Here is an 18,395-nt window from a genome sequence, read left to right as displayed (position 1 = left end):
CTGTTCTCATGCTGTCCTCCCAGGAGCCCAGCATGAGTAGAAGTCTCATTTTTTCCTCTTGTACTTTCCCATTGTAGTGTATATTTCAGGGTTTTTTTTTCTGTAACGCTACCGATCTCCGACCTGTATCCCCATGTGATGTCTGTGTTGTGTGTGTAAGGTCGGGGCAGGGGGGGGGGGGTCCTATTTCACTGCAGGGCAACTTGCACGTGGCGAATAAAGCCTTGATTGATTGATTGCCCCAACATCAGCCAGTGCATATCGGGAATGGCATAGGCACAGATCGGTTTTCCATCGCCTATTTGCTGGGAGTAAGGGCGCCCTCCGTTTGCGAGGTGCGCCTGCTGTTTGCAGCACAGGGAGGAGAGGGCGGGGCGGCGGGGGATTCTCTGTCTGCCTGGAGCAGCATCTAATAACAAACTCGCAAAATAAAATAAATTAAAAACAAAACAACAAACACCAAAACACCAGACATTATGATACAGACTTATAATTTGCACCAATGTTTTTTTGAAATTCTATATGCGAAAAGTGAGCGCGAGAGCCCTCGCTGCTTAAGTCAAAGTAAACTTCATTGTCATCTCCGCTACATACAGTCCAGTATATAGAGAGACGAGACGACGAGGCTCCAGTTACAGCTGTGCAAGTGAACAAACAATAAATATAAGAAGCGTAAGAAAATAAATATACACTTTAGGACTAGAGGTAAAGGGATCAATAACAATTTAAAATTTACATTTTGATGATTTAAAGTCTCACACACAACCCGTCGAAAGGGGAGGGGGCCCTGCTGCTTACAAATAGAGCACATTTCATTCTAATGATGTAAATCCAAGCCCATTATGTATTCATGATTTGAATCCTGGGTTGTGTGAAATCCCAGAAATAAACCTTAGACAAAGTGAATCTGTGGGGGGAGTGTTTCAGTCTTCCAGAGGGAGTGTTCGCCTGGGGCGCCAAACAGGCTAGGACCGCCACTGCATATATATGTATATATCGCTGAATAGGCTCCTCTGATTATTTACGACCGTGTGCAGAGGATTCCCAGCATTGTCCATAATGTCCAGCAGTTTCTTTAATGTCCTTTTCTCTGCCACTGTCACCATAGTGTCCAGCTTCATGCCGACCACAGAGCCAGCCTTCCTGATTAGTTTTTCCAGCCTGGATGAGTCCTTCTTTGATGTGCTGCTCCCCCAGCTGGTCGTGAACAAAATGGCTCTTAGAGCCAGATCTTTGACGTGAACGATGCGAGCCGGCTCCTTATCGCGAGCTGTGGTTTTTTTTTTTTCTTTCTCTCACCCTCTCTCTCGCACTTTTTTCCGCTTCACTCCGCACGCGAGCCTTGTGCTTTGCGCTGGGAAGAGGGGGGAGGGGCGGTAGTACACTCGCAATAGCACAGGAACAGAGCAGGCGGGAAAGAGAGAGAAAGAGAGGCAGGGACAACAACATCACATTAGAAAGGTATAGTAATCATCCACAAATATTTTTGGTTGCAGATGATTAGTGATGGTAAATTTGATTCTTTTTACTGAATCGAGTGTTAATGAGTCACTCACCAAAGTGAATCGGGTGTTTTGAGTCATTTGTTCTCTTTCATAGCATTCGTTTCATGTCTCATTATGGGAGCGCCTCCTGCGTGACCTCATCAGAAGCTCAAATACCATTACGCCAGCCCTTACAGGCTGGCTAGGTGACGCCCATGTCAGGAGGGGCTAGTGCCTCCCTATATAATAGGCTGACATAGTGTCAGATGTCATTCAAAAACCTCTTCTCGCTTCTCACAGAAGCCTGTAGACAACTGTGCTATTGGGTGCTAAAGCTAAACTGTCCACAGATTCGAGTGAACAACTCGGTCGCCGGGCGCTTTGTTCCCAGCTTTTCAGTTGTCCACTAGCATACAAGCAGTAGCAATACTGTTCTGTAGCTAGTGCTGGTGCCAAGTAGCAATACTTTCACCCAGGGAAGTAGCAATATTTTCCGAAAGCGAAGTAGCAACACTTTGCTAATAAAGGTACCTCTAGCTTCACCATCAGGTAGCTTTTACACATTAGGTAGCAATTAGGTAGAAAAGTAGCAACACTTTTCACCCCACGTTAGCGAGGAATAGCAATATTCTCCGCACTCAGTGTCAGTCTCGCTAACGTGCGCAACCCTCTAGCTAACCATGGCTACGACGGCCAACGAAGTTGCAAAACTTTGTCCTTGCGGCAAGAAGATTTCTGCCTGGGATACACACCCCGTGTGTGCGGCATGCCTGGGTTTATCTCACGCTCAGGCTGCCTTGACACCCGCACAAGACTGTATCCACTGCGCGGCTTTCCCACTCAAACTACTCCGCCGCAGGTTAGCTCGCCAGGCTAACCTGTCGGGTGGCGACCCTTTGCTGTGTGAGGCTGCTGCGGCGCAAGGAGAAATTGAGATGGCCGATGATTTGGCCGCAATGCCAGGGCCGAGCTGGGCAGAGGCAGACCCTCAGCCCATCGCGACCGCTTTCCCGTCGCTGGAAGCACACGGAGATCGTGTGTTTTTCCCCGATGCTGGAGTCACCTGGGGAGGAGATGCCAACAAGGACGGAGATGAGTCGGCTGACTCGGACCTCCTGCTGTCTGACGACGGCGAAGAGGAAGATTCCGCCTCCTTGGCTAGCATCAGCTGAGCTGCAAAGCCCTCGGCTACCGGCGAGGTTGAAAAACCGACACCGCCGTCTCCCCTGGATCTCGACATGCAGGACATGTGCAAGCGCGCAGCCGCTAGGCTCAACATCCCGTGGCCCGCCATACAAATAGAGGTTGTAAAGTCTCGTTTTGACGGTAAGAAATTGCCGAAGGCAAACAAGACGGGGAAGCATGTGCTGCCTGTTTTTCCTGAGCTACTCGATGAGATAGCGGTGACGTGGAAAGCAAAACCTTACAGCGAGAAACACCCCATCGTGGGGAGCTCCCTGTTGGATTGTGAGGGGATGGAGTCTGTCGGCCTCCGCCAGATGCCACAAGTGGAGCCGTTGGTAGCGAGCCATCTTCACCCGAAGACGTTTCTGTCCTCATCGGCCCTGTCTCTCCCCTCCAAAGCAGACCGCTTCCAGTCTAGCCTTACGGATAAGTGCTACAAGGCAGCGGCTCTGTCAGTAAGAGCCCACAACGCCTCCTCTATGCTAATGGCTTACCAAGCTGAGCTAGAAGAGGACATGACAACTAAACCAGATACCACAGTGTGGGAAGAAATCTGCGTTATAACTGACCACGTCCTCCGCCTCCACAAGGTAGCCATACAGGCTACTGGGAGAGCCATGGGCCTCATGGTTCTTCAGGAGCGAGCACGCTGGCTCGGGCTCACCAACCTGACGACCAAGGAGAAAGAGGAACTCCTCGACATCCCTGTCGTCCCTCAAGGTCTCTTCGGTGCGGCTGTTACATCCATGCAGAAGAGATGTGAGGAGAAAAAGAGAGATGATGAGGCTCTAAAACTCTGCCTGCCGAGGAGGGCCCAGCACGCCACCCCAGCAGCGCCGCGCCAGTCATTCGCGCAGGCAGCGTCTCGCCCGGTCCCCGCTTTCAGGATTCCCAAAGTGCCTAAGACACAGGCAGCCCCCGAGGCTGCCGGGGCCCCTAAGAATCCATGGACTCGGAAGCAATCTCCCCAGGCCAGACCTCAAGTGGCCCCTTCTCCTCCCCCCGCTGCCGCGATCGTGAGGAGGAAGAAGCGGCCGGCCTGACAGCCTCTCCTCTAGGCGGGAGCGTACCCAGTTCCCCCCCTTCATGGGCCGCCCTGCCGCCTCCCAGCTCCGTTCCAGAGCGAGTTCAACACACAGAGTGCTTAACTCGGGCCGGCGTTCCTGTCACCGGACCCGCCAGAGGGAAAGAGAGCCAAAGTTTACAGTATTGTTTCACTAGCACTTATTTCGTGCATTCTGTATTAAAAAGCCCCGGCACGCGCATCCAGGCAGTTTGCCGAGGGCACTGTCGAGTGTTGCAAAACACATGAGAAAAAAAAAAAAAAATGTTGAAAACAAGAGCAACGTCTGCCATAACGCAGCCCGTGGAGACTCGAGTTTCCACGGCTGTGATGACGCATATGAGCCCGTCACCTCGCTCGCCTGTGACAGAGGTGACAGGACACCGAGATGGCGTATGGTTCGCGCTGCGACCACAAGGGGCGCCAAAACGCCATCTTCGGTGGAGTGGCCAGTGAGCCCTCTGTCTCTTCGCATGAAGAGCTGGGCCACCTGCGCTCAGTTAGCATGGGTGTTGAAGACATTGGAATAGGGCTACAGGCTGCAATTCAATGTCGCTCCACCACATTTCAAAGAAATCATTTACTCTCATGCTCTGGGCGAGTCTGCCAGTTTTTTCCTGGAGGAAATTTCCACCTTGAGAGACAAAGGAGCTATAAGAGTTGTCCCTCCCGAGGAAATGCACAGCGGATTTTATTCAAGGTATTTCCTTGTGCCAAAGAATGGGGGGAGGGGGATGAGAGCCATTCTGGATCTCCGTGCCCTGAACCGGCATTTAAGGACATACAAGTTCAGGATGTTGATGCACGCCTCGCTGCTACGGTTTGTACGAGCAGGCGACTCGTTCACATCGATCGACCTGAGGGATGCTTATTTCCACATCCCCATATATCCCCCACGCCGAAAGTATCTGAGATTTGCTTTCCAGGGGATAGCATAAGAGTGTGTAGCCCTGCCTTTTGGTCTCTCACTGAGCCCAAGGGTGTTTGTGACGTGCACCGAGGCAGCAGTGGCCCCGCTCATGGAAAAGAGCACATTGACGCCAACTTAATGCATTACTTTCATAGGGCTCAGCCCAGACTCCCTCCGGGTGAGGGGGGGGGGCACCCACGAGGGCAGGACAGTGAATGGGGAATGGGGCCCTCACATGCGCTCCACCCACATAAACTGTCTGGAACTGCTGGCGGTTCACCTGTCGCTAAAACACTTTCTCCCTTGGCTGAGAGGTCATCATGTTTTAGTGAGGTTGGACAATTCTACTGTTGTGGCCTACATCAACAGACAGCGGGGTGTGGGGTCCCCCCAAGTTACACACACTGGCACACAGACTGATAGTCTGGAGCAGTGTCCACCTGCTGTCACTGAGAGCGGCTCACGTGCCGGGGGTCTTGAACTTTGGAGCAGATCTTCTCTCCAGGGGCAACCCACTGTATGGGGACTGGAAGCTTCACCCAGAGGTGGTGAAGCAGATCTGGCTGCGATTCGGTCGGGCGACCGTGGATGTTTATGCATCCAGGGAGAATGCTCAGTGTCCCCTGTTTTACTCGCTGCACGATCAGAGAGCTCCACTCGGGGTGGATGCTCTAGCTCACGAGTGGCCGAGAACCCTCCTCTATGCTTTTCCCCCAGTGGCCCTCATTTCTCCAACTCTGGCCAGAGTGAAGGGGAGAAGTCACTATATGATCCTGATAGCCCCGCACTGGCCAGGGAAGCACTGGCTGGCGGTGATTTTTCAGCAGCTGTGCTTGGCCGTTACCACTACGCAGAGACCTCCTGTCTCAGACACAGGGGGGAATATTCCACCCCCACCCAGAGAGGCTAGCTCTGTGGGCTTGGCCCGTGAGTGGTTTAACCTGAACACGGTGGAGCTCCCTCATAGTGTTATCGACACTATTCAGTGTTCTGGAGCATCGTCTACTAGGACGCTATATGAGCACAAGTGGCGTGTGTTTGAAAGCTGGTGCTTAGAATCACAGGCCATCCCTTTTCAGTGCTCTGTGGCTGTGATTCTGTCATTTCTTCAGGCCCTGATTAATAGGGGTAAAGCCTTCTCCACCATCAAGGTGTATTTGGCAGCAATTTCAGCCTGCCATATTGGTTTTGAGGGAAAGACTGTTGGCCAGCTTCCCTTAATATGCCGTTTCATGAAGGGTGCACGGCGTAAATTGCCTACGTCTAGGCCGTTGGCTCCATCGTGGGACCTTCCCACAGTGTAGGCTGCGCTCTCCTGTTGCCAATTTGAACCCCTGGAACAGGTTGAGTTAAAATTTCTGTCCTTGAAGACGGCTCTATTAATTGCTTTAGCTTCTGCTAAACGTGTGGGAGAGATCCACGCTCTCTCAGTGCATCAGTCATGCATTCAGTTCTCCTCGGATAATACGAGGGTCAGTATGCAGCTCAACCCTGCCTTTGTCCCGAAGGTTGTCGGCACATGTTCACCTATAGAACTGCCGGCCTTTTGCCCACCGCCTTTCTCCTCAGAGGAGCAACAGCGGCTGCATACCTTATGTCCAGTCCGTGCTCTGCGCATTTACATGGACCGAACCCAGAGTGTCAGACGAAGTGATCGGCTGTTCGTGTCCTGAGCTAAACAACATATGGGAAAGCCTGTGTCTAAACAGCGCCTCTCCCATTGGATTGTAGGAGCAATTGCCCTGGCCTATACTAGCAGGGGCCTTCAGCCCCCTGCTGGCTTACGTGCACATTCCACTACAGGTCTGGCAACCTCATGGGCTCTCTTTAGGGGAGTTTCTATTCAGGAGGTGTGTGCAGCTGCATGCTAGACTTCACCTCATACATTTGCTAGGTTTTACAGGTTAGATGTGACAGCACCTAACCTAGCGCGTTCAGTCCTCAGTGCAGGTTCTTCCCGGGTGGGGGCCTCTCCCCTGTGAAGTGCTGTTGGGGACAGTTGTCTTCTTAACAGGCATGTCTGGCAATCCGGGAGTCAGTATTTCTCCCATAGTGAGACACGAAACGAATGCTATGAAAGAGAACTTAAGGTTATGTATATAACCCCGGTTCTCAGAGTAACATGAGTGAGTGTCTCACCAGACCGCCCTCCTTGCTATGGAAGCGAGGAAGAGGTGGGCTTGTTTTGAATGACATATGACGCTATGTCAGCCTATTATATAGGGAGGCACTAGCCCCTCCTGACATGGGCGTCACCTAGCTAGCCTGTAAGGGCTGGCGTAATGGTATAGGGCTTTGGAGCGTGATGTCACGGGGGTGGGCGTGGAAAGGATTTTGGCCCGATCCGCCATTTTGGGGGTCTAGCGTAAGTGAAGAGGGAGCGAAGGCACACACAGCCATGGTTTGTATTTGCTGTGTGGTCGGCTGCAACGTTCGATCGCACGACCGGCAAGAGAATAAGCTTGAAAAGGGTTTGTCTTTAATTCTTTCCCAACCCGGAAGCAACATGAGGCAGCTCGTGTATCGATGTTACCAAACGAAGGCGTCTAGCCTGGATAGCAGCTGTGAGACGAGCTGACGTGCAGTTCTCTTCCATCTCCAAATATCTGTTGGTGCTCCTGACATTTTCATTCCGGTAAGTTCTAAATATGTTCATATCTTTATAGCTTATTAGTTTTATTTTCTATGCGCTCTGAGCTCATAGCAAATTAGAACAAACATCCTACTGAGTGCCAGACCTGGTGCACCTAAACGCGTAGTGAGGGTGTGCTGGGAACGTCTAGCAGAGGCCCCAGTCCGCGAGATCTTCAACGCACACCTCCGGCAGAGCTTCAACAGCATTCCGAGGGAGACTGGGGGCATTGAGTCCGAATGGACCATGTTCAGCGTCTCCATTGCCGAAGCTGCTGCATTGAGCTGCGGCCGCAAGGTGGTTGGTGCCTGCCGTGGTGGTAATCCCCGAACCAAATGGTGGACACCAGAGGTGAAGGGAGCCACCAGGCTGAAGAAGGAGTCCTATCGGGCTTGGTTAGCCTGTGGGACTCCGGAGGCAGCCGACAGGTATCGACAGGCCAAGCGGAATGCAGCTCGGGCAGTGGCTGAAGCAAAAACTCGGGTGTGGGAGGAGTTCGGAGAGGCCATGGAAAAAGACTTTCGGACTGCCTCGAAGAGATTCTGGTAAACCGTCAGACGTCTCAGGAGGGGAAAGCGGTGCTCTACCTGCACTGTGTATAGCGCTGGCGGAGCGCTGCTGACGTCGACTGAGAAAATTGTCAGGCGGTGGAAGGAATACTTCGAGGACCTCCTTAATCCCACTGACACGTCTTCCGAGGAGGAAGCAGAGTCTGGGGATGAGGGGAATGACCCGCCAATTTCCGGGGGCGAGGTCACTGAGGCAGTTAAACAACTCCTTGGTGGCAGAGCCCCTGGTGTTGATGAGGTCCGCCCCGAGTTCCTGAAGGCTCTGGACGTTGTAGGGCTGTCCTGGTTGACACGCCTCTGCAATGTTGCGTGGAGATCAGGGGCAGTACCTGTGGACTGGCAGACCGGGGTGGTGGTCCCCATCTTTAAGAAGGGGGACCGGAGGGTGTGTTCCAACTACAGGGGGATCACACTCCTCAGCCTCCCTGGGAAAGTCTATGCCAGGGTGCTGGAAAGGAGAGTTCGTCCGTTAGTCGAACCTCGGATACAGGAGGAACAATGCGGTTTTCGTCCTGGTCGCGGAACACTGGACCAGCTCTTTATCCTCTCCAGGATACTTGAGGGTGCATGGGAGTTTGCCCAACCAGTCTACATGTGTTTTGTGGACTTGGAGAAGGCATTCGACCGTGTCCCTCGGGGTGTCCTGTGGGAGGTGTTGCGGGAATATGGGGTGTCTGGCCCATTGCTACGGGCCATTCGATCCCTATACAACCGTTGCAAGAGCTTGGTTCGCATTGCCGGCAATAAGTCGGACTCGTTCCCGGTGGGTGATGGGCTCCGCCAGGGCTGCCCTTTGTCTCCGGTTCTGTTCATAATTTTTATGGACAGGATTTCTAGGCGCAGCCAAGTGGCGGAGGGCTTTCGCTTTGGTGGCCTCATAATCTCATCTCTGAGTTTTGCAGATGATGTGGTTCTGTTGGCTTCATCGGGTGAGGGCCTCCAGCTCGCACTGGAACGGTTCGCAGCCGAGTGTGAAGCAGCGGGAATGAGGATCAGCACCTCCAAATCTGAGGCCATGGTTCTCAGCCGGAAAAGGGTGGAGTGCCCACTCCGGGTCGGGGATGAGTTCCTGCCCCAAGTGGAGGAGTTCAAGTATCTCGGGGTCTTGTTCGCGAGTGATGGGAGAAGGGAGCCGGAGATCGACAGATGGATTGGGGCTGCAGCTGCAGTAATGCGGACGCTGCACCGGTCCGTCGTGGTGAAGAGGGAGCTGAGTGTAAAAGCGAAGCTCTCAATTTACCGGTCGATCTACGTCCCTACCCTCATCTATGGCCACGAGCTGTGGGTAGTGACCGAAAGAACGAGATCGCGGATACAAGCGGCAGAAATGAGCTTCCTCCGAAGGGTGGCTGGCCTCTCCCTTAGAGATAGGGTGAGAAGTTCGGCCATCCGGGAGGGGCTCAGAGTAGAGCAGCTGCTGCTCCACATCGAAAGGAGCCAGCTGAGGTGGTTCGGGCATCTGACAAGGATGCCCCCTGGGCGCCTCCTGGGTGAGGTGTTCCAGGCATGTCCCACCGGGAGGAGGCCCCGGGGCAGACCCAGGACACGCTGGAGAGATTATATCTCTCGGCTGGCCTGGGAACGCCTTGGTATTCCCCCGGATAAGCTGGAGGAGGTGGCTGGGGAGAGGGAGGTCTGGGCCTCTTTGCTTAGGCTGCTGCCCCCGCGACCCGGCCCCGGATAAAGCGGATGAAGATGGATGGATGGATGGATGGATCCTACTGAGTGCAGAACTACCTTCTATTTATAGAGTTGCTAATTATTTGGCATTATTGCAGCAAACCAGCCTATGAAATGGGTGAAACACATCGTGATTGAGTTCCAGCGCTACACAAGGGACCTGCTTCAAACATACCACCATGCCAATCAGATTACTTCTTCCATGTGAGGGTGCAGAGGTGACCCTCCTGGATAAGATGGTGAAGGTTTGCTGTGTTTTGGTGAACAGTGTGATAATAAAACCAGGGAAGAATGAAACCTGCTCCTGTTAAATATTCTTAAGTATTGTGCTGTTAAAATTGCTGTATTTTTTCAAAAGATACAGTAAATAAAGTAATGTTAGTAGTGGGGGATATCATGTAAACACTGTCATGATTTTGTGTAAACATTTTGTCATTTGTAAACTATAAATGACATGGATTCTACACTGTAACTGATGTGATGTTCTATAAGGTCGTTTTAATAAAAAAGAAAAAGAGGCAAAAATTAGTTTGTTTCTTTATTCAACTTTTGAACAGTGGTACTCAGTCAGTATGTCACGGGGTGGAAAGGGACAAGTAATCTAAGTTTTTCTACTATGCATGTTTTGCTGCGTTTTACCTTTTTAATATTTTAATATTGTATACTGGTTTATTTTTATGAGTTTTACTGCATGTTTTTATGGTATTTATTTGGTGACTTGTCCTGGAAAGACTCCGCCCCTACCTGATAATAAACTGATCACACCTGCGAGAGATCCCAGAGAGGCCAATAAGAGGGCCTGGCAGACCACAGGAAGGAGTTCGACCGAGAGGCTTGAGCAGGAGGCTTGAGGGGAGGCTGGAGATATGGCCAGGAGTGAGTGGTGCCAGGCGGCGGCGCCTGCAAGCCGAAGGGGCTGTTGGAGTTGGCTTTCAGGAAGAGCACCAGCAGGAGGACCAGCGCGCAGAGAGCAACAGTACCAGCGCAGAGAGCGACAGTACCAGCGGGGAGAGCGGAGACAGCACCAGCGGAGGCTACGAGACGGCTGTGCCGATTTCCAGTTTTAAAGAAGCGGCGGGCGGAGTTGAGAGCTCTGCCCACCCGGGGTAAGTCTCTGACTTATCCCTTTTTTATGAAGTAAACCTGTCTGGAAAGAATAGTGACTGCCGCTTCCTCTCCTTCTTCAGCATATCAGGACGTGAGTGCGAGAGGGAGGCGAGGACTCCGCTGGTTCCTTTGGTTATACCACTTGCTGGATTTCTTAGCTCCCTGGGACTTTTAGGTCGTGGCGCAGGCCACTGGACATTTTAATATTGTGTTTTATTGACTTTTATTGTGCTACCCCTTGGCCAAGGTTGTTTTAATTCATTTTGCATTTTTAACAATTTAAATATAATAAATTATATTTTAATTATACAGTTTTTAATGTGTGCTTTCCCTTGGCGGCTCCACTGCTCAATCCGTTTGGAGGAAGGTTTCCTTCCTTCGCACAAAACCACTGTGGAAGTAGAATCAGCCTTCCGCCTCTGTTACAAGTACATATTCAGTAAATGCAAATTATTTACACAGCAGTGCACTACAGGCATAAATCTAGACCCCTAGATAAAACATTATGGGTCATTCTCACAACCCACAGCTTTACTGTGTTCCAGCAAAGTATCCAATAGCAGTGACAACTCCTCCACAGTAGCAGGTGGGATTTTTCTGTTTTGAGGACGGCTCCTTTTACCTGTCACTACAGATGGTCTGTTTATGTTTTGATTGAGAGCCTTTTTTTGGGCAGCTGAAGAGGAGAAGTCTATCTTATGGCCAACCTCTGGCTGTATCTTGGTCATATTACCCAGCAAAACCCAGTATGCAGGTTCATCTGTAACAGTCCTTGTGCCACGGATCAACACTGTTGCTTCTACATTAAACAGAAGAGCAGCGACATGGCTGCAGGTCTCTGCGAATCCGGCCTTACAGGTGCAGTGGGCGGCTTCAACCTTCCCTGTGATGCTCACAGTGACCCATGGCTGCAATGCTGGTTCATTCAGTCTTTGAGAGTGCAGTACCTGAAACACACACAGACAAAGTTCATTTAAAGACAAGAACTAACGAGCCAAGGCCGACACAAATGTGTTTTATCTACTTTATCATAAATGTAACAAAGTGTTTAGAAAGTTAGCACATACATGTAATTTTTCATTTCTTTATGTGTCCATCTATAGAACGCTGCATGTTATATTCTAAATCTGCCTGTTCTGTCAGAAACCTGCCTGCAGAAAATGAACCTAAAGTATGTAATGCAAGGATGTCATCACTTTCAAGATGGAGAAAGCATAAAGTGACAATTATGAATCACTTAATATGATAAGGAGATTCTGCAGGTCATTAATCAATGTATAAAACTAAAATAAAATGTATTTTTAGTGACACAGGATACAAACATGGAAGCAAGATGTATAATTAGGATTATTTATAATAAATATGAATAAATTAGTGCAATTTCTTTAACCATAAAGAATAACTAAATCCTTCAGGACAGTGTCTCATCAATGCACTGAACTCACTATGTTATCCACCTAACAGCCTCCACATGTTCTCACTGTAATTTCCCCTCATGAATGAATTTATGCTGCACTAATGTGAATGTTTGCAGGGGAATCAAACGCATTTCACTCGCAGTACTCGAGCTGACTTACCTTTGTTTGAATGACGACTTGTACGCGCTGACTCCACAGACAAGGCACGAAAATATGTCAGGCTACGTCAATAGCGGTTGGTCTTCAGGGTTTCTACTCCACGGCCGTATTTCATACGGGTCCACATTTCCAATGCACGCTATTTCCTGCAAGTACCGCTGCTTCGCCTCTGGACGCAATCGGTCTCTACACAGTCCGTTCTCTTTTGAGCTGCTTTTAAGCATCTTGTAATCGTCGTTCCAACACAGTGTGTTTGTTTTGATTCGTAGACCCCGAAAATGGCGCTGCGCTCCCACAATGCATTGCGGCGTGACGTCAACTCCAAAGCCCTATTTGAGCTTCTGATGAGGTCACGCAGGAGGCGTTCCCATAGTGAGACACTCACTCATGCTACTCAGAGAACCGGGGTTATATACATAACCTTAAGATTCACTGAGTCAGTTGATCAGAGAGTGCAAAAATTTTACATTTTCACTCAAACTGAATTTGTTTCCCTTTTCATGTAAATCCCACTGCTAACATGAATGATTCAAAAAAAACAACAACAACTATTTTATAGAGAAAAGAGCAAAAACATTTCTAAAATTAAGCAATTTCCTATCAAAATTGCTTAATAAACATTTATTTTGTTTATTTGTATTTTAGTAGTATTTTCCTTGAGTGTGTCAAATATATATTTTCTCATCTAAATGTCCACTGCGCCGTGAGCCAGGGGGCGGTAATGCGCCTTAACATTGGTTGCCAACCAAAAAGAAGAAGAAGCTGTGAGCCAGGAGGGAGGGGGTGAGTGAGTGATTCGTTCGCTCGCTCTATGATTCAGCACAGGAGGGAGGGGGTGAGTGAGTGAGTGATTCGTTCGCTCGCTCTATGATTCAGCACAGGAGGGAGGGGTTGAGCGAGTCCTGAGTGATTCGTTCACTCTTTGATTCAGCACAGGAGGGAGGGGGTGAGCGAGTCCTGAGTGATTCGCTTATGCTTACGATTCAGCACAGGAAGAGAGAGGATGAGTAGCTCAAATGTGTTGTTAGCATGTTAGCAGCGCGATGCTACTCTGAACCGAGGAGCTATTTTCTTGATGTGAGCTTCTACTCAGGGTTTTTTCTTCCAGTTCAGAGCAGAAATGCTTTTGTTACGAAACTGGCTGTTGTTTTTCCCCCCCACAATTTTAATTATAAGCTAGATATATTTCTACTAATGGAATTAGTTTGCTAATAGCAACAGGGATGAGTCAGTGAGTCAGTTGGGCTTGTGAATCATGATTCACGAGTCAGTAAAGTGATTCTCGAGTATTGAACGATTCGTTCACGAATCGAACATCACTACAGATGATAAAGGATTCAGAAAGTTTATTCATGCAGGCCCATATGACAGAGAATATGCATGTTCTTTTTGTTTTCATATTTTAATTTATATTTAATTGTGTTGTGGTTTGTAGTGTTTTGTGTTGTTTCATTTTAAATTTGTTTAAAAGTTTTCCTTTTAAACAAATTTAAAATTTAAAAGCTGAAAATTTAAATAGTTAAAAGTTGAACTGTGACTAGTTGTTTTTATTGTATTATATGATTTATTTATTACATTTTATGTGGAGTGAATAAATAAAAGTATATTTACGGTGGCCCCTACAGACAAAGGATGCACAAACTGCAAAACACGTACGAACTCTGAAGCACGTACGAACTCCAAAACACGTAAAAACTCCAAAACGCGTAAAAACTCCAAAACATCTACAAAACACAACAGAAGTGCTCCAGGATGCTAGGCGCAGTGTTGAGCTTTTGTTACCTAGTGGATACACAAGTCAGCAAGTACCAACGACCGGATTTAGTGTGTGGTAGTAACAGGTAAATGAACTTTTTTTTAAAATTATTTGAATATATATGAGTGCTTGTGTATAAATACTGTTCATCTGGACGTAACGTTTTCAGTGGGAGAAACGTTTCTTCACTCATCCAAGTGACTTCTTCAGTCTCAGCTGACTGCAGGTTTCCCCAGTCTTATAAACAGTACATTTGCATAATGATTGAAACCAACCCAGTGAAGGAACAATGGACTGGGAGGTCAGTTCATTCAACCAACTGAAAACGCAATGTCCAGATGAACAGAATCAGCCTTTTGGGATTTACTTACCTGGATGATTGAGCATGCATCAAGACGATTTAACACTTACTACATCATCGGGGCCTCTCCGTAAAGGCAAAACATACATAAAATCAGCTGTTTTCTTGTGGACTGAAGAATAAATACGAATACAGAAAAAAAATACATTTTGACTTGATTCATCAAACGCGCTTATTGTATTAGAGTAATAATCGACTATTTAAACTTCACTTTGATTTTTGAAGTTCAGCTAGTAACTAACATAAAACTTAACTGGAAGGAGACAATTATCGGTGATATTTATTTTGCTTTATTTTCCCTTCAGTTAATAAGGTTGTAATATACCACACAGCTATATTTTAATCTCTTATCTATCGATGAGAGATTAAAATCCGTTTATATATTAATTACTTAGTTTAACTATTGCCACGTTTTGTTCACTCACCTGGTAAGACTCCTGCTGCGATCAAGAGTGAAAACGAAAGGTTGAATCTGGAAAAACAGGTGGAACTAGTGTGTAAACAGTTCACTCTTACACACCCAGAAAACAAATACTTCATTGGAAATGTTTCACTTTATAAATTGTATGTGTAGGTCTCTCTCTCTCACACTCACTCACAAACACACACACACACATGCACACACACACACAATATCATATAGCAATAATCGAACAAAAGCATCACTGCACCTCCATGGACAGAAACCATGGATCTATTTAAGCTTGTGACCTACGGCGGTGTTACTCAGGCCTGTGGCACATGACATGTATGTTAATTTACCACGTTATTGTTTTGATCAAGTTATATTGATCTTCTTCTTCTTTCTGCAAACTAGATGTAGCAGGTGGATCTAAAAAAAAAAAAAAGGAGTTAGTCCGCCCCCAAAACACGCCTTTCCATTTGCATTCAGCAGCCTGCGGAGCTGGGCAGACTGACTAAATGTGAACTGTAACCAAAAAAAAAAAAAAAAGTCAGCAGAAAACTCATTACAGTGTTAGCTGCAACACGATCAGTTTCGTAGATCTTGGTCATGACTCCATGAAAACATGTGCAGCCGTGTGCTCCTGTTTTGAAAAACTGCTCTGAAGTTATTGTAGCCGAGTGGTAAATTAATAATAATATTTTCCATTTCAGTTAACCAAATATCCATTTAAGGTTAAAAAAGGGGTCTTAAAATGTTGTTTCTTTGTTTCCATGTATGGTAAGACAAGAATGTTATTGGGTAATTTAATGTTATTGCTTGTGCTATTTCTTTGGTTATCTGCATGTTCTTTGCACTTGAAGCTGTTAATTTTATAGGTTTGTGTAGTTGCATATTGTGGTCACTGGGGGGGGGGGGGGCAGTGCTTAAGGGTTAACTGCAGTTTTCCAAAACAAACTTAACAAGAAATGCAACTTGGGACTTCCTGTTTACTTTTCTTTTTGTTGTGGATGTGGAACGGGAATGTTGTGAAGGAGTTAAATTGTTGGTAAGGAATTGTTAAATATGCACATAACTCATTGAAACATATTGTTATAATTGTAGTGCAGTGGCAAAACGTCAGTATTTTAACAAGATGATGTATTTCTTAAATGTATGATGCAAAGGACCTGTATGTGCAGCGTGGAGCGGCCATTTTCCCCATGCAAGGGATAAGCTGCGAGATCGTCTGTGTGCTCCAGTATTGCAAGTGAGCTGAGATTTCTGTGGAATGTAAGTGTGTATAAAAATGTATGTAACACTTCCACATTTTTTTAAAGGAGCCTTGTGTGATTTAGTTCTTTGTATTTTGTTCTGCACAGACAGAGGCCACTGCCGTATTTTTGTGTTTTGTATTTCATTTCACTTATTTTATTCCTCGTATTGCATTGGCGCATCTTTGTTTAATCGGTTATTCTGTTACTTTGCCACGTTACCTCTTGTGCTGTCGATGCTCAGTACAAGTCCATATGGCCGCTGTTTGACAAAAGTAAAGGTCAAAGGACATTTTTTTTTGTTTATTCAGTCGTCATTGACAATAAAACTGCACATTAAGAACCCCAGTAATTGTGTCCTGTGTGGCTAACCATTTCCCAGGCTACATCATTTTGGTACCAGGAGTGGAGTGTGCAGCAGAAGGAGAGTTTTAGTTCACTAACTTATAACTGGCGGCACAGTGGCATGTTATTTCCTTTTTATTAAAAATACAAAAAATATGGCAGTGGTGAAGACTACAGGGACTAACCATCACTGCGGGAGGACGTGCGGAGGTGGTGATTCTGCAGAGTTGCTGGTGCGGCGCTTGGAACAGAACCCATCTGGACCTGGCAATCTGATAGCAGCGAACAAGATTTGTCTTGTTCCTTGAACTGGACTTTTCCCATAGTATCCTTATTATAGCTAAACTATACTTAAGCTTGGACTGTGGACTGAATTAGAAGCGCCATGTCAAGTGCTCCAGATGCTGGGGATAATGCCAGTGGTGGGGATTTATCCAGTCAGGGCCCATTGGAGCCGGCAGGACCAAGTAGGGCTCCAGATGATGAGATACAAAACCAGCTTCAGGAGCTGACGAGGTTGAGGGATGACCTTATCAGATTAACTGATGAAACAAGGGCTCAAAGGGACAGTGCTGGTCCTGCCCTTAACCGTTCATACATTTGTGTTCCACGTGAACGCCAGGTCCAAGTCTTTACAGGGGAATTGGGAAAGGACGGGAGGTCTGTTGAAGAATTTATCGAAGAGGTTGAAAGAGTGACAAGGTCCAGAGAACAGAGCACCGAGGAACAGTGTGATTTTATACTTTCATTGTTGCGTGGGCCAGCACTTGAGGAAGTGAGGTTATGTATGAGGGGTCAATCAGTTGGGCCAAGTGATTTATTCGCCTATCTAAGAAATGTGTTTGGTGAGAGGCGTAGTGTCACACAGCTCCTGCAGTCTTTTTACAACCGTAAGCAGGCAGATGGAGAAGATCTCCGTGATTATTCCCATGCACTTTCTCAGATACTGAGCTCTGTAGTAAAACAGTCCACAAATGCAATATCTGATGAGAACACTGTCCTAAGGGATCAGTTTATTGAAGGGTTAAAGAATGCCACTCTGAGGCGTGAACTAAGGAAAATGGTCAGGGAGAGACCACACTCTAGTTTGCTAGAGGTGAGGGATGAGGCTCTCCTTTGGGAAATGGAGGATTACCGATCTCATTCCACGAAAGGGTTGAGAAGCCACATGGTTCAATCAGAAGCCTTAGAGGCCCAATGCTCGGTAACTAAAACAGCTCCAAACAACGATCCCCCTTCAGTGTTAGAGGAAGTGCAACGGGCTGTTGCCCACCAGGGAGAGCAGTTAGCAGAATTAGGAAAAGCACTGACTGCACTATCAACTGCTGTAGGGGAACTGTGTAGACGTGCCCCACAGACTCCCCCAGACCCCAAGCCAAGAGTTAAACCACAGCCTGCATTTACACCTGATGGTCAGCCAATTTGTTTTAAGTGCAGAGGGGTTGGGCATATTGCCAGGATATGTCCACAAATCAAACTCGGGTCTAGTGATGCTGCTCCTGTGTCTCCTATAGGGCAGGAAAACTGGAGCCCTCGGTTGTCATGAGCCAAACAATTCGAGGGGAGGCAACTGGCTCACAAACTAAAACACTGAACAAAGATGTAGTTTTAGAGAGGGCCGTTGGGGAATGTAAGACTGTAGAAATCAAACTACAGGGAGTGGAGGTATCATGTCTCCTCGACACTGGCAGTCAAGTGAGTACCATCTCAGAGGGGTTTTTCAACGAACACTGGTCGGCAGAAGACACCAATATCCATTCTACCTTTGAATGGCTGAAGATCACGGCAGCTAATGGACTGGAGATACCTTATGTAGGCTATGTGGAGCTGGAAGTACAGGCGATGGGGCTGAGAATCCCAGAAAGGGGGTTTCTTATACAGGGAGTGCAGAATTATTAGGCAAGTTGTATTTTTGAGGAATAATTTTATTATTGAACAACAACCATGTTCTCAATGAACCCAAAAAACTCATTAATATCAAAGCTGAATGTTTTTGGAAGTAGTTTTTAGTTTGTTTTTAGTTTTAGCTATTTTAGGGGGATATCTGTGTATGCAGGTGACTATTACTGT

The 18,395-nt window shown here is 47.5% G+C and overlaps 1 protein-coding gene across 1 annotated transcript in view; it reads right to left on the bottom strand.

Moving 5' to 3' along the window:
- The window catches only part of LOC120717728 (GTPase IMAP family member 8-like), a 35,729-nt gene extending 20,984 nt beyond the window's left edge, over nucleotides 1-14,745 (bottom strand). The window contains exon 1 of the mRNA XM_040005944.1: nucleotides 14,335-14,745. The gene's annotated coding sequence lies outside the window, so the exon portion shown is untranslated. The remainder of the gene's footprint in view (nucleotides 1-14,334) is intronic.
- Nucleotides 14,746-18,395: the final 3,650 nt, after the last annotated feature.

This window comes from Simochromis diagramma, unplaced genomic scaffold (assembly GCF_900408965.1).
Source record: "Simochromis diagramma unplaced genomic scaffold, fSimDia1.1 OVJJ01000510.1, whole genome shotgun sequence".
Lineage (NCBI taxonomy): Eukaryota > Metazoa > Chordata > Actinopteri > Cichliformes > Cichlidae > Simochromis > Simochromis diagramma.
This window is presented reverse-complemented; position numbering and strand designations above follow the sequence as displayed.